Raw genomic sequence first — 11,871 nt, forward strand, 5'->3', positions numbered from 1 at the left:
GAGCAACCCAGGCACCCCTCCTGGGTTGTTGATACCAAAGTACTCCCTAATAAACCGGAGTACTTATCTCCATCTCCAAGTCTGCTCATCAGAGAACTCAGGCTATAAAAATAAGGGCTGAAGCTCTTTTTAGCATTAAGACGATTCATTACATTATTCTACTTGTGTGTGTTTACAATTTTCTATAATTTTTAAAGGATACATAGAAAAAACTTTAATATTCATCAATTAGAGATTAAATATGATAGAGCCTTACAATGAAACACTGCTGTATGAGATATAAAATAATCTCCAAAATACATAGTGGAGAAAAAGGTGTGGTGCAGTGTATAAAATACACTCCAATTGTGGGCTTCACAAGGAGGCTATATATGTATCTATATATACATTTTGAAACCTATGGTCTTTGACTATTTCCATTTCCTTACTACAAAAGCCCTCGTGTAATTGAGTCTCTATCCTCAAACAAGATCTAAGAATCTTAAGATCTCCCTCTGCAGGAAGAGATCAACAATTTCTCTAATGTGACACTCCAGGGCAGAACTCTTCAGCACTAGAGAGAAGCGATGCCCTGGAAAGACCTGAGGAAAGAGAGAATGCTTTGACATTAATGGACTGTTGACACCTATTCTTTCCATTCTCTCTAAATCCAACCATCTTATTCAGTCCTTACAGTCTAATAAGGCTGCTAGTTTGACATGGCTGATCACTTGCTAATCGATTACTCAACCCTCTCCCTTCAGCTTCTGGCTCAGTTCTCTTGCAATTATTCTCTTCCTTTTTTTTCAGCTTTCCGCTGCTTAATATATATAAGATCCTAGAAAGCCAAAGAAGAATTCAAGGAACAAGGGAAGATCTTACATCCCTGTGTTTAATTAGATCTGGACTATTTAATTTGTTCTTTTAATAAAAAATTTAGGACAAAATTTATTTTCGTCCTCTTATGACTCCCAACTTTTTATTATGAAAAATTTCAAATGTATAAAAGGTTCAAAAATAGTATAAAGATCACTCAACAAATGCCATACTTCCCTTGTTATTTGTATATACATATACATATATACATACTATTTTGCTAATCCACTTGAAAATAACCTATGCACATGACAATTTGCCACTGAATAAAATATAGAGCTGAAAAATAAAGAGCATTTTTCTTCATAAACACAATACCATTATCACAATCACCATTATCAACACCATAATAATTCTCTAATAGCACCTACTATCCAGTCCACATTCAAATTACTTCAACTGTCTAAAAATGTCTTTTGTAACTTGATACCAAGTTACTGTTTTAAACCAGTAAACATTCAAGTTGTATGCATCAACTGTGGTTATGTCTCTTTAGTCTTTAGTTCTAGAGTAGTCCCAACTTTTTTTTTTTCATTTTAACTTTAAAAAACAAAACAAAATCAATTACTTATAAAATGTTACACGTTTTAGATTTATGTGATTTTTTTATGATATCATTTACCTTGTTTCTCTATCTCTAATGTGCCAGTAAACTGGTATTTGGATCTAAAGGCATCATTAGGCTCACATAAAACTTTTGGTGAGAATACCTCATAAGTGATCTTGTATGCCTCACACTACATCACCACAGGAGGAATGTACATCACACTGTCCTATACCATTTGATTAAGGTACTGACTGCCAGATATTTCCACTCTATTTTTTCCCCGTTTAAGCTATCAATAACCTATGTAGTGATTCTGATAAGACCATCCTATTCTACAATATCCCAGGTGACATTAGTATCATATCCCATGTGGTTTCTAAAAGCTATAAAACAGGATAATGCATGAAAACCTAGTATGAGATCACTGTTAATTTCCCAGCATCACTTTTTAAACTCTCAAATGCAAAAGGCAAGATGTATTTCTATCCCAGGAATACAGGCATTTTCATAAGAGTCAATGTCATCTCACTATGTGTACTTCCTGTGCCCCTGAGACTTAAAGACAACAACAAACTCAAATCCTCTCTCAAGAGAATGGGCACACATAAACAAGAGTAGGGCTACACTACCCACCTTCCCACGGGGAATGTGAGTAACAGAGACTACATGCTAAGTAGTCCCTTGTCACAGTTACAATAAAAGAAAGAAGAGTCTGTAAAGATTCTCAGAATATTCCTCCATCATTTGTCAGAAGAGGGTGTGTTCAAGTCAAATTCACAATATAACATGACGAAGGAAGTGATCATTAAGATTATGAATTTTCGTTGTGCTATGCTTTGTTACCAATTTACTAAAGACTGGAAAAAACTGAATCCGATCATAAAGACTATTTACTGTAATGCAGTAAGATAGCGAGGCCATAAAATGTACTGAAGAAATCACTGAGCTGCTCACTCAGAACAAAAGGTCTCCGGAATTAAAGAGTTGTGAGGGACATGACCTTCTGAACATTAAGCTTGTCCCTCACTTGACAAGATCACACGTTATTATCTGAGTGGCAAGAAAATCCCCAATGAACAGGACACTTAAGGACCGCTTTTTTAAGGGGAATTCCAATATACTCTTTCAAAAGGACATGTGCAATGAGCAGATGGCAACAGAAGACTACACTTATTTCTTATTGCAAAACAGCCCTGAGCACATGAGAGTCAGGTTTTGAAGAACTGTAAAGCTATCTGGTCAAAAAATATATCACAATTTTTTAAATGATTCATAGACTTTGAGGCATGAGTCATGTTCTAAATTTCTACAGCTGCCATCAGGATGTCTGAATTCAACTTATGCTCTATCACCAACCGGCCTCAGTTTCAAGTGTTAATGATTAAGCTGAAAGCAAACAATGCCCAAGGAGCCCATACATTTCAGGGAAAACAGGCCCCATTTGGTAGAATCAACTTCGACCTACACACCTCGAATCTTTTTTTTTTTTTTTTTTTTAATTTTTATTTATTTATGATAGTCACACACAGAGAGAGAGAGAGAGGGGGGCAGAGACATAGGCCGAGGGAGAAGCAGGCTCCATGCACTGGGAGCCCGACATGGGACTCGATCCCGGGTCTCCAGGATCGTGCCCTGGGCCAAAGGCAGGCACCAAACCGCTGCGCCACCCAGGGATCCCCACACCTCGAATCTCATCTGCATCTCCCATTATTCCGACTTGTTTCCCTCACTTTGCTGTCAAAACTAAATTGAGCACTGAAGTTTCTCATTGCTCATAAATTAACTACCCAGAAATAGAAACAAACATGTTTTCCTGTACTGGAAGTTGGAATGTCACAGTATTCTGGGGATCCGTAAGGTAGGCTGGGTAAGTACAAAGATTCAACAGTCCTACTGCGTAGGGACTAACCCAGCCCCTCCATTTACTGGTTGCAAAGCTCAAGGAAGTATGTAACCTCCTTCCAAGTCAGAATGTCCTCCTCTGTAACATCCCCCTTCTCGAGAGGCTACAGCAAAGTGTTGTGCCTGTCAAAAAATGCTCCTGACAAGGTCACCAGGACTTCCCCATTACCAAATCCAGTGTCAAGTCCTAACCCTCATCTTTCTACCAGGAGCATTTGGCACAGTTCATACTTCTTCCCGGAGATACTTCTCTTGCCCCCCAGATCTTCACGCTTTCCTGATATATCTGTAGCTTCAGTCTCCATCTTTAGCTTTAGCCTTCCTCGTTTTCAACCTTTAAATGTTGGCAAACCAAGAGCTTTGTCCTTAGGCTTCTTTCCTGGCAACTCTCCTTCCCTTCCTTTTACCAAGCCTCATAGCTTAAATACCAACTAGATGTTAACAATCCCAATTTTTTTTAAAGATTTTATTTATTCATGAGAGACTCAGAGAGACACAGGCAAGGGAGAAGCAGGCTCCGCGCAGAAGTCCGATGCAGGATTCGATCCTGGGACCCCAGGATCACACCCCGAGCCAAAGGCAGACATTCAACCGCTGAGCCACCCAGGCGTCCCAACAATTCCCAATTTATAGCTTGGGGCTCTCTTCTGACTTCAAACTCACCAATCCAGCTTCCTACTCAACACGTCCCTCCAGATAGCTAATCAGCTTCTCAAACTTGACCTGTTCAAGGGCGAGTCCCTGGTCTTCTTCCCCAAACCTGCCTCTCCATCTTCACAATCTCAGTTAACAGTGACTCCATTCTTCACCAATCTTCACCATCTCAGTTAACAGTGACTCCATTCTTACAGCTTCACAGGCCAAAATCCTAGAATCATTTTTGATTCTTCTCTCACACACATCCCATATCCCAATCCATCAGAAAACTCTACTGACAATAATACCTCTGAAGAATATTATATCCAGAACCCAAAGACTCCTCCACACCTCGACAATAACCACCCCATTCCAAATCGCCAGCAACTCCCAGCATGGACAATACAACAGCCTCTTAACTGGTCTCCGTTTCTAACCTCGCCCCCTTACAACCTCAACGAAGCATGCAAAATGACACTATTTTAAAAGAATAATAATAACATCATAACACAAAGCTACTCAGAATTCTTCCTGTGACTTACTGTCTCACCCATTGTAAAAGCCAAACTACACAACTGCCTAGCCAACACAAGTGAGGCTGCTGTCGCCCTTGCTTTCTTTTCCTCCACTATGATTCTTGGTTTTCTTCATCAGGCAGTCTTATCTCAGTGTCCCACAGGTCTTCATTGTGCACTCCCTCACCCCCTTCAGATTTCTGCTATAATTTCTTCTTCGTCTCAGGGAGGCCTTTCCTGACCACCATAAATCGCAAAATCGACCACCCCCACCATATTCTATTGCATTTCTCCAGAGTACTTAAAACCCTTTAACACACCAACTGTTTTGCTTATTTCTCATCTGGTTTTCCCACTATTAACACAAGCTCCATGAAGGTGATGATTTAGCTTTATTTTGTTCTAAACTGTATTTCCAGTGCCTAGAATTTCTCCCACAGAGCAGGCACCCAACTATTAGTTGAATAAGTGAACAAAGTACTGAATAATGTACGTTTATTTTGGTTGTTTAAAAAGCTGCAAATTAAAATCCATCTTGATTTTACATGCTTTGGATTTCACAAAAGAGCTGCTTATAAATTACTTTTTCTATAATAATGTCGACAAGTCTCCCTAATCAAATCCCTAACACAGTTTTTTGCCAGCTGCAAATTGTTCCTATGCTGTAGCCTCTTTTATCCTATCTGTGATATATACGAAGCCAGACATACCATAGAACCTATGCAGCTAATTAGCTGACATGGTTTACTTTAATCATTACTACACTCACAAAGGCCTGTTAATGAGTCACAAAACTGTTTCTTAAACTAAGTAAAGTGATATTTTATTAGTGTGAACTTTTCACTCCCCCTAATGGTGATTTTTATTGTTTGTTTGTATTTGAAATGTTTAGAGAAAAGAAGAGCCCTTAAGGAAGACAGCCAAATAAATAACTTGAATGTGAGAACAGAAGGTAACTGGCACACTCTTATCAATCTGTTATCACTGACATATATTAACTACCAACATTTAGGGAGAAATATGAATGTGCAAAACACTAGTAAAATACCTTCGGTAAGCTTGAAAGGTCATAAGTTACAACTGCTAAGCTGAATGAAAGACTGGTTTAAAAAGCCACGTATTTCCAGTAATTTTCTATTTTAAAAGAGCCTACAAAAAAAAACCCTTGGCACTTCAGAAATTTCTTCTGCCCTCAACTACTCACTACTGCCCTAACATTTTGTCCTTCCATCATTTTCTGACTCCCACCAACCTAAGAAACTTTAGCGGGGGCGAGAGGACCCTACCTGTTCATTAAACATCACCAACACATTTTGGAAAAGATGCCTAATTTTATTTAAAGTATTTAATATTTCATCAATATAGTATATATGTTAGTAGAAAAATTCCACTTGGACAGGACTTTCTAAATGCAGTCATGATGTAGGGCTTTTCCTTCCAACAAAATGTTTTGTGCTCTCACCAGCAAAGTAGCTTTAAGTAATTAGATGAACCACATGCACAGAGTTCAGATTCTAAATTGACATCATAATCATAGTATCTGTAAGTAGGAACATAAGGTGTCCTCTTATTGATGACAGGATTTCTCTGGGCCATAAGAAAACTCTCAGTAGGTTCTGTCTACGATCACTGGCATACATATAGCTAAGACTATAAACTCTGTATAAAGTGAAATAATGAAGGGGACAAAATGGAAACAGAACCTATGAACCTCACTAACCCCATACTTTAATCATTTGTCCCAAAAAAGAGACAAGTGTCACAGAGAAACGTAACAGATAAACCAGGAATAAAGGTGCTATCTAGTTCCAAGCCTAATGCTACAAATACTAAAATTATTTCCAGATTTATACTATGAATTTTATCTCTGTCTAGCAGAACAAAACAAAGATAAAATCAATATATGGAAATCGGTTGCACTTTCTTTTATCTACAATAATTTACTTTAAAATATCTAGTCACCGTATTTTTTCAAAGATTTTATTTATTTATTCATGATAGAGAGAGAGAGAGAGGCAGAGACACAGGCAGAGGGAGAAGCAGGCTCTATGCAGGAAACCCGATGTGGGACTCGATTCTGGGACTCTGGGATCACGCCATGGCCGAAGGCAGATGTTAACCGCCAAGCCACACAGGTGTCCCCGTCACAGTATTTTTTTAAATGACAAAAAAATTCTGCTCAATCATAAACAGAGGACCATTTAATGTTCTTGGATAAGATCACCTAGTATTATATGGATGTCAGTTCTCCCCAAAATAAATCTATATATTCAATGCATCCTCTATCGAAATTCTAGTTGTGTTGTTTTTAGAAACTCTAGCTCTAAAACATATAGAAAAGAGTAAAAATCTACAAATAGCTAAACCAATTATACTACAGTTTGGCAAACTGAATTTAATTAAAAAAAAAAAAAAGGAAACAAATAGCTAAACCAACTTTGAAAATGGGCAAAGAATGGAGAACTTGCCCTACCAGATACTTAACATTAGTAGCCTTTGGGGGAGTGGGGGGCAAATTAAGACCACAATGAGATATCACTACACACCTAAACAGCTAAAATAAAAATACAGTGATAATACCAAATGCTGGCAAGGATACAAAGAAACTCAATCTCTCATTGCTGGTGGGAATGTAAAATGATGCAGCCACTCTAGAAAACAGTTTGGCAGTTTCTTCACAAAGTAAACCTACACTTATCATACCACCCAGCAATCCCGTTCCAAGGCATTTATCCCAGAAAATGTGAAACTTTGTATCCACACATACACAAAAATTATACAAGAATGTTCATTGCAGCTTTACTTGTAATAGCCAAAAACTAGAAAGAGCCTAGCCTCAATGTCCCAGTGAATGGTTACACAAACTGCAGTATACATATACCATGGAATACTACCCAAATTATGCAACAATTTGGATGAATCTCAAAAATCATCTCATGCAACAATTTGGATGAATCTCAATCTCAAAAAAGTCATATGTTGTGTAATTCCATTTATACAGCACTCCTGTACAGATAGAATTCTAGAGATGGAAAACTGATTAGTGAGCAGAGGTTAGGGATTGAAGGGAGATGGATGTGACTAAAAAGGTATAGTAGGAAGGAGATCTTCGCAATGATGTAACAGTTCTCTATCTTGACTGCAGTGATGATTACAGGTATCTATCTACACAGATGCTAAAATGCCATGGAGCCACACTCAGGCATTGTACCAAAAGTCAATTTCTGGGTTTAGCTATTGCACTGCACGTAATTGGATAAAACGTAACCATTGGAGGAAACTGGGTGACGTTATTAAAAATGTACCCCTTGTACCTCTTGGGGGAAACCAGGCCTCTCTGCAGATCTTTGCGACTTCCTGTGATCTATAATTATTTCAAACTCCGGCTAAAATAAAATGGGGAACACCAATAAAAAATAAATTTATTTAAAAAAAAAAGAAAAAAATAAATAAAATAAAATGGGAAGAATTAGTCACACAGGGAAAAAATTAATACAAAGCCATTGTGTGAAAACCACATGGTATTAAAGCAAGAGCAAACAAATAAACCAAAGGAACAGAATACAGTCCTCAGAGTATGAGAACTTGATACACAATAAGTGTAGCATCTTACCTAAGGGGAAAGGAGAGAATGCCACTAGGAAAACGGGAACGCTACATGGAAAATAAACTGAATCTCTTCCCTGTGACATATAAAAAGACTCTGGATACACTAAAGCCCTATACATTTCAAGGAAAACCATGAAGTTAGTAAAACACAAAAGTAACGTTATGACATAGAATTTGAGGAAAGACTTCTGACAACCCCCAAAGCACAAACCATATGGCAATTTTTTTAATCTGACTGCATCAAAATTGAAGATCTCTGTTCAATGAAGCACATCATGAAAAATGTTACAGACAAATGACAGAATAGAAACAGGGATACTTACATATTTAAAAGACTAGTATCTAGGAAATACAGACTGACTGCAGATCAAGCAGAAATGAAACCTCAAAAATGGGCAAAGGATGAACAGTTTTACAAGAGGGAAAACCAAAAAGATAAAATGTACACGAAGAAATGCTCAAACTCCTAATAGTGAAATGCCATTTAAAAAGAGATTTTACTTTGTATCAATTAGTGTGGAAAAACTAGGACACTAGATAATACGAAATAACAATGAAGATGCAAGGACATAGAAACCCCCCAAGAATTGCCTGCAGGAGTACAGACCATAGCAATTTGTTCTAGAACACAATCTAGCAGTTCTTCAATAAAATATATGAACGCCCTATGATCCAGAAGTCACATTTCTGGATATATATCTCAAAGAAAGCATCACAGAGGTCTTGGAGGTGTATTTGTTATACCATCATCTGTAGCAGTAGGAAAATAAAGGTAAAATAGGCATCCGCAAATAGGAGAGTAGATGGAAACCCATAACAGATATACTCTCTGAAACACTGTGCAGCAGTCAGATCTTTAAAACATGGTAGGGAGAGAAACAAAATTCAATATACAATATTATATAACATAGGTAGTATATAATATACAACATATAAAATACAGCCTATCTCTAAAAATAAAAAACGTGGGTACCCAAAACAATATACATTTAATAACACACAACACACACATAAAGGCTACACATCACACATGTTAAACTGTTTTTTTCCCATGTATTGATCAAAGGAATGGAGTGGGAATTGGAAATAAAACACAATGAATACAAAACAAAAAACAACAAAAACCAGGAGACACACCCTGAATGGCCAATAATGACCACTGAACTGAGGAAAAATTAATTCAATCCTCTTCACCTGAGGTCCAAAACAAACTTTAAGGACTCCCACCTAACACAGAGCACACTACTGAAGCTAAATGTCATCCTATCCTTATCGTGACAAAGGCACAAAAATTAGCTCAGTGCTTTTAAGGTTTTCAATGCTAAGCCTGTTACGTAGATAAACCACCCCCACTTACTTTGCTTCAAAATAGAACTTATATCCCAGATCAAAACAGAAGGAAATCATAAGATAAAAAACTTAACCATTTGAAATGTCAAGTGCCCACAATGATACTCAAGATAAAGCAGAGCCCAGTCCCTCTGATGTACGGAATCATCAACATCTTTTGAGGTCGAGCTGCATACAGGTGGCAATAAGAAAAACTAACAGGCATGGCCTAGTTTTGTTGAGTAGAGCTCTGCAGTATTTAAAAAAAAAAAATAAAGACAGATCTCTAAGCAAATAAATTCCCAATAATAATCGCGGGTCAAAAATAAACGAGGCATTGTGCTATCTTTTTGTATTTGTTGGGTTTCCCGGTTGGAAATGACTAAGATCTGTGCACGTCGATGCAAAAATCCAGGCGGCTTGGGCTTCGTCGAAAAAGGCATTTCAATTTTTTTTGAATCTTTAAACTGCTCTCCACGTCCACTGTCACCGGTAGCTCATTTTTGGCCAGACCAAAAATGTCAAAGACCCCGATTTCTCTTATGTCCCCTGCGATCCTTGCCCATCTTATGCACAACGACCTGAGTAATAATAAGCATCCGAAAGGGTCGGACAGAGCCCGTGGCAAAGGGTCACCAGGTGAGCAGGCGGCCCCTGCCCCTGGATCCCCAAGCCCGCAGCATCCACGCTGCCCAGGCTGAGATGCAACCGTACCTGCCAATAATTTCAGAATGTTGGGAACCAACAGATAATGCCTAGGACCTGCGGAAAAAAAAAAAAAAAAGAAAAAGAAAAAAAGAAAGAAAAAGAAAAAAAAAGTGACAAGGCGAGTGAATGAAAACATAGAAGGAAATTGTTAAATCGCGGGCAGGGCAGTGCGGGCTCCAAGCGGGCGCTTCCCGGGCGCGGGGGCCGCGAGGCGGGGGAGGAGCAGGTGTCCTTACCCAAGTGCTAGGGCGGCGGGGCGGCGGGGGCACCGCGCAGGTGAGGCTCCACACCTTAAGCAAGGGCGCACAGGTAAGGAGAGGCCCCCCCGCCCCGCCCCCAGCGCTGCCCCAACCACCCACTCATCACACACCACCTCGCTCCTTGGGCGAGCCCGTCTCCAGCCCAAAGCCGGGGTCACCCGAACCGAGGACCCGCGAGCACCCCCAGGGCTGAACCCCGTGACCCCTGACCCCCGACCCCGACCCCCGCCGCGGGAGCCCCGCTCACCTGTCACAGCTTCATCTCAAGCCGCGATGCTGTCCGCGCCACCACCCGCGGGCGCCCCGCCGAAGACCAGCAGGCGAGGACGCACGGCGCGGACGACCCGCGGTGCTCCAATCCCCGGCGGGCGAACCCCTGGGGCGACCGCCCCCCCGCGAGCCCGGCCGGCGGCGTCTCCCCCGCGAGCCTGCTTCAAGGTGCCGTTGCCGCCGCGGCAGTAAATCAGCTGACACCCGACTGCCGTGACTTCCGCGGCAACTGTCGCAAAAACGAGGGGGCGGGAAATGAGCCCCGTGGCCAGACTCGCCGGGCCTCGGCTAGGAGCCGGGGAAGCCAGCCGCGTTACCAAGGAGACCGATCGCAGGCGAGGGTGTCGACTGTGGGCAACGGGCGCGCGGTCGCCATCTTTGTTGTGGGAAACGCGGTCTAGGCTCGCGTCCCGCCTCCAATGCCCAGGCTGGGAGGACCAAGATGGAGGGAAGAGCGAAAGGGCAAGTGGAGGAGGTGTCCCCAGGATGTTGCAGGTTCACGCTTCTGCCCCGGGACTCGGTCCAGACCCTTGCAAAGTGTGAGCTCTGGAACTTGGTGGCTGTTTGCTTCTGACCTCGACGGAGACAGCCAGAAGAGGAACTCGGCTTGTAGGCTGCAGGACGCCTGACCTTGTGCAACATTCCTGCAGAGGAGAGGGGATGAATGTACGCTCAGTGTGGGCGGCAGAGCCCGGTGCAGCCGGAGACCCGCCTTCAGAGAGGCCTGTGTTGGGATGCCAGCGCCTCCCCTGCGCCCTGTCATTGCCATCTGGGGCCTGATGCTTCTTCTCTTCATTCTCCCCAACTCCCCGTGTAAAAAAAATAATGACCTCGTGGGTATCTAGGAGGCTGAACGAGCTCAATAAACAGCAATCGCTCATTATGCTTGCCCATCTTCCTCCCAAATATTTGTCGAGTGAATGCATAGCAGCCAAGGGAGAAACTTGGGGCGATGCTGGTGGCCAATGGTCAGTTCTGCTAACAAGATAGGAAGGACAAGCATTCCAGAGCTTTGTCTTTCCTTCATAAGCTCCCTAACAGACTCCCAGGGCAAGGACTCTAAGAGGAAACTATGTATTGAGGTCACCCGGCAGAGCTTGTCAAAATGAAGTTTCTGACCCAGTAGGTCTGCAGAGGGCTTCGGAAAAACCCTCCATTTCTAACAAGCTCCCTTTGCTGCTGGCTCTTAGACCTGAGTCTTGGGTAGCAAAATCCTATTGGATGGGTCTGAAGCAGGAGA

General features: G+C 41.4%; 1 protein-coding gene across 5 annotated transcripts in view; it reads right to left on the reverse strand.

Annotated features, from left to right (window-relative positions):
• The window catches only part of WDR7 (WD repeat domain 7), a 351,933-nt gene extending 341,102 nt beyond the window's left edge, over nt 1-10,831 (reverse strand). For 3 of the 5 annotated variants that reach the window (XM_049111821.1, XM_049111824.1, XM_025422170.3), the window contains exon 1: nt 10,609-10,828. The gene's annotated coding sequence lies outside the window, so the exon portion shown is untranslated. Of the gene's footprint in view, nt 1-10,608 lie in introns of all 5 variants that reach the window. The other 2 variants (XM_049111848.1, XM_049111885.1) reach the window with 2 other exon arrangements.
• Between the last annotated feature and the right edge of the window lie 1,040 nt (nt 10,832-11,871).

This window comes from Canis lupus, chromosome 1 (assembly GCF_003254725.2).
Source record: "Canis lupus dingo isolate Sandy chromosome 1, ASM325472v2, whole genome shotgun sequence".
Taxonomy (NCBI): domain Eukaryota; kingdom Metazoa; phylum Chordata; class Mammalia; order Carnivora; family Canidae; genus Canis; species Canis lupus.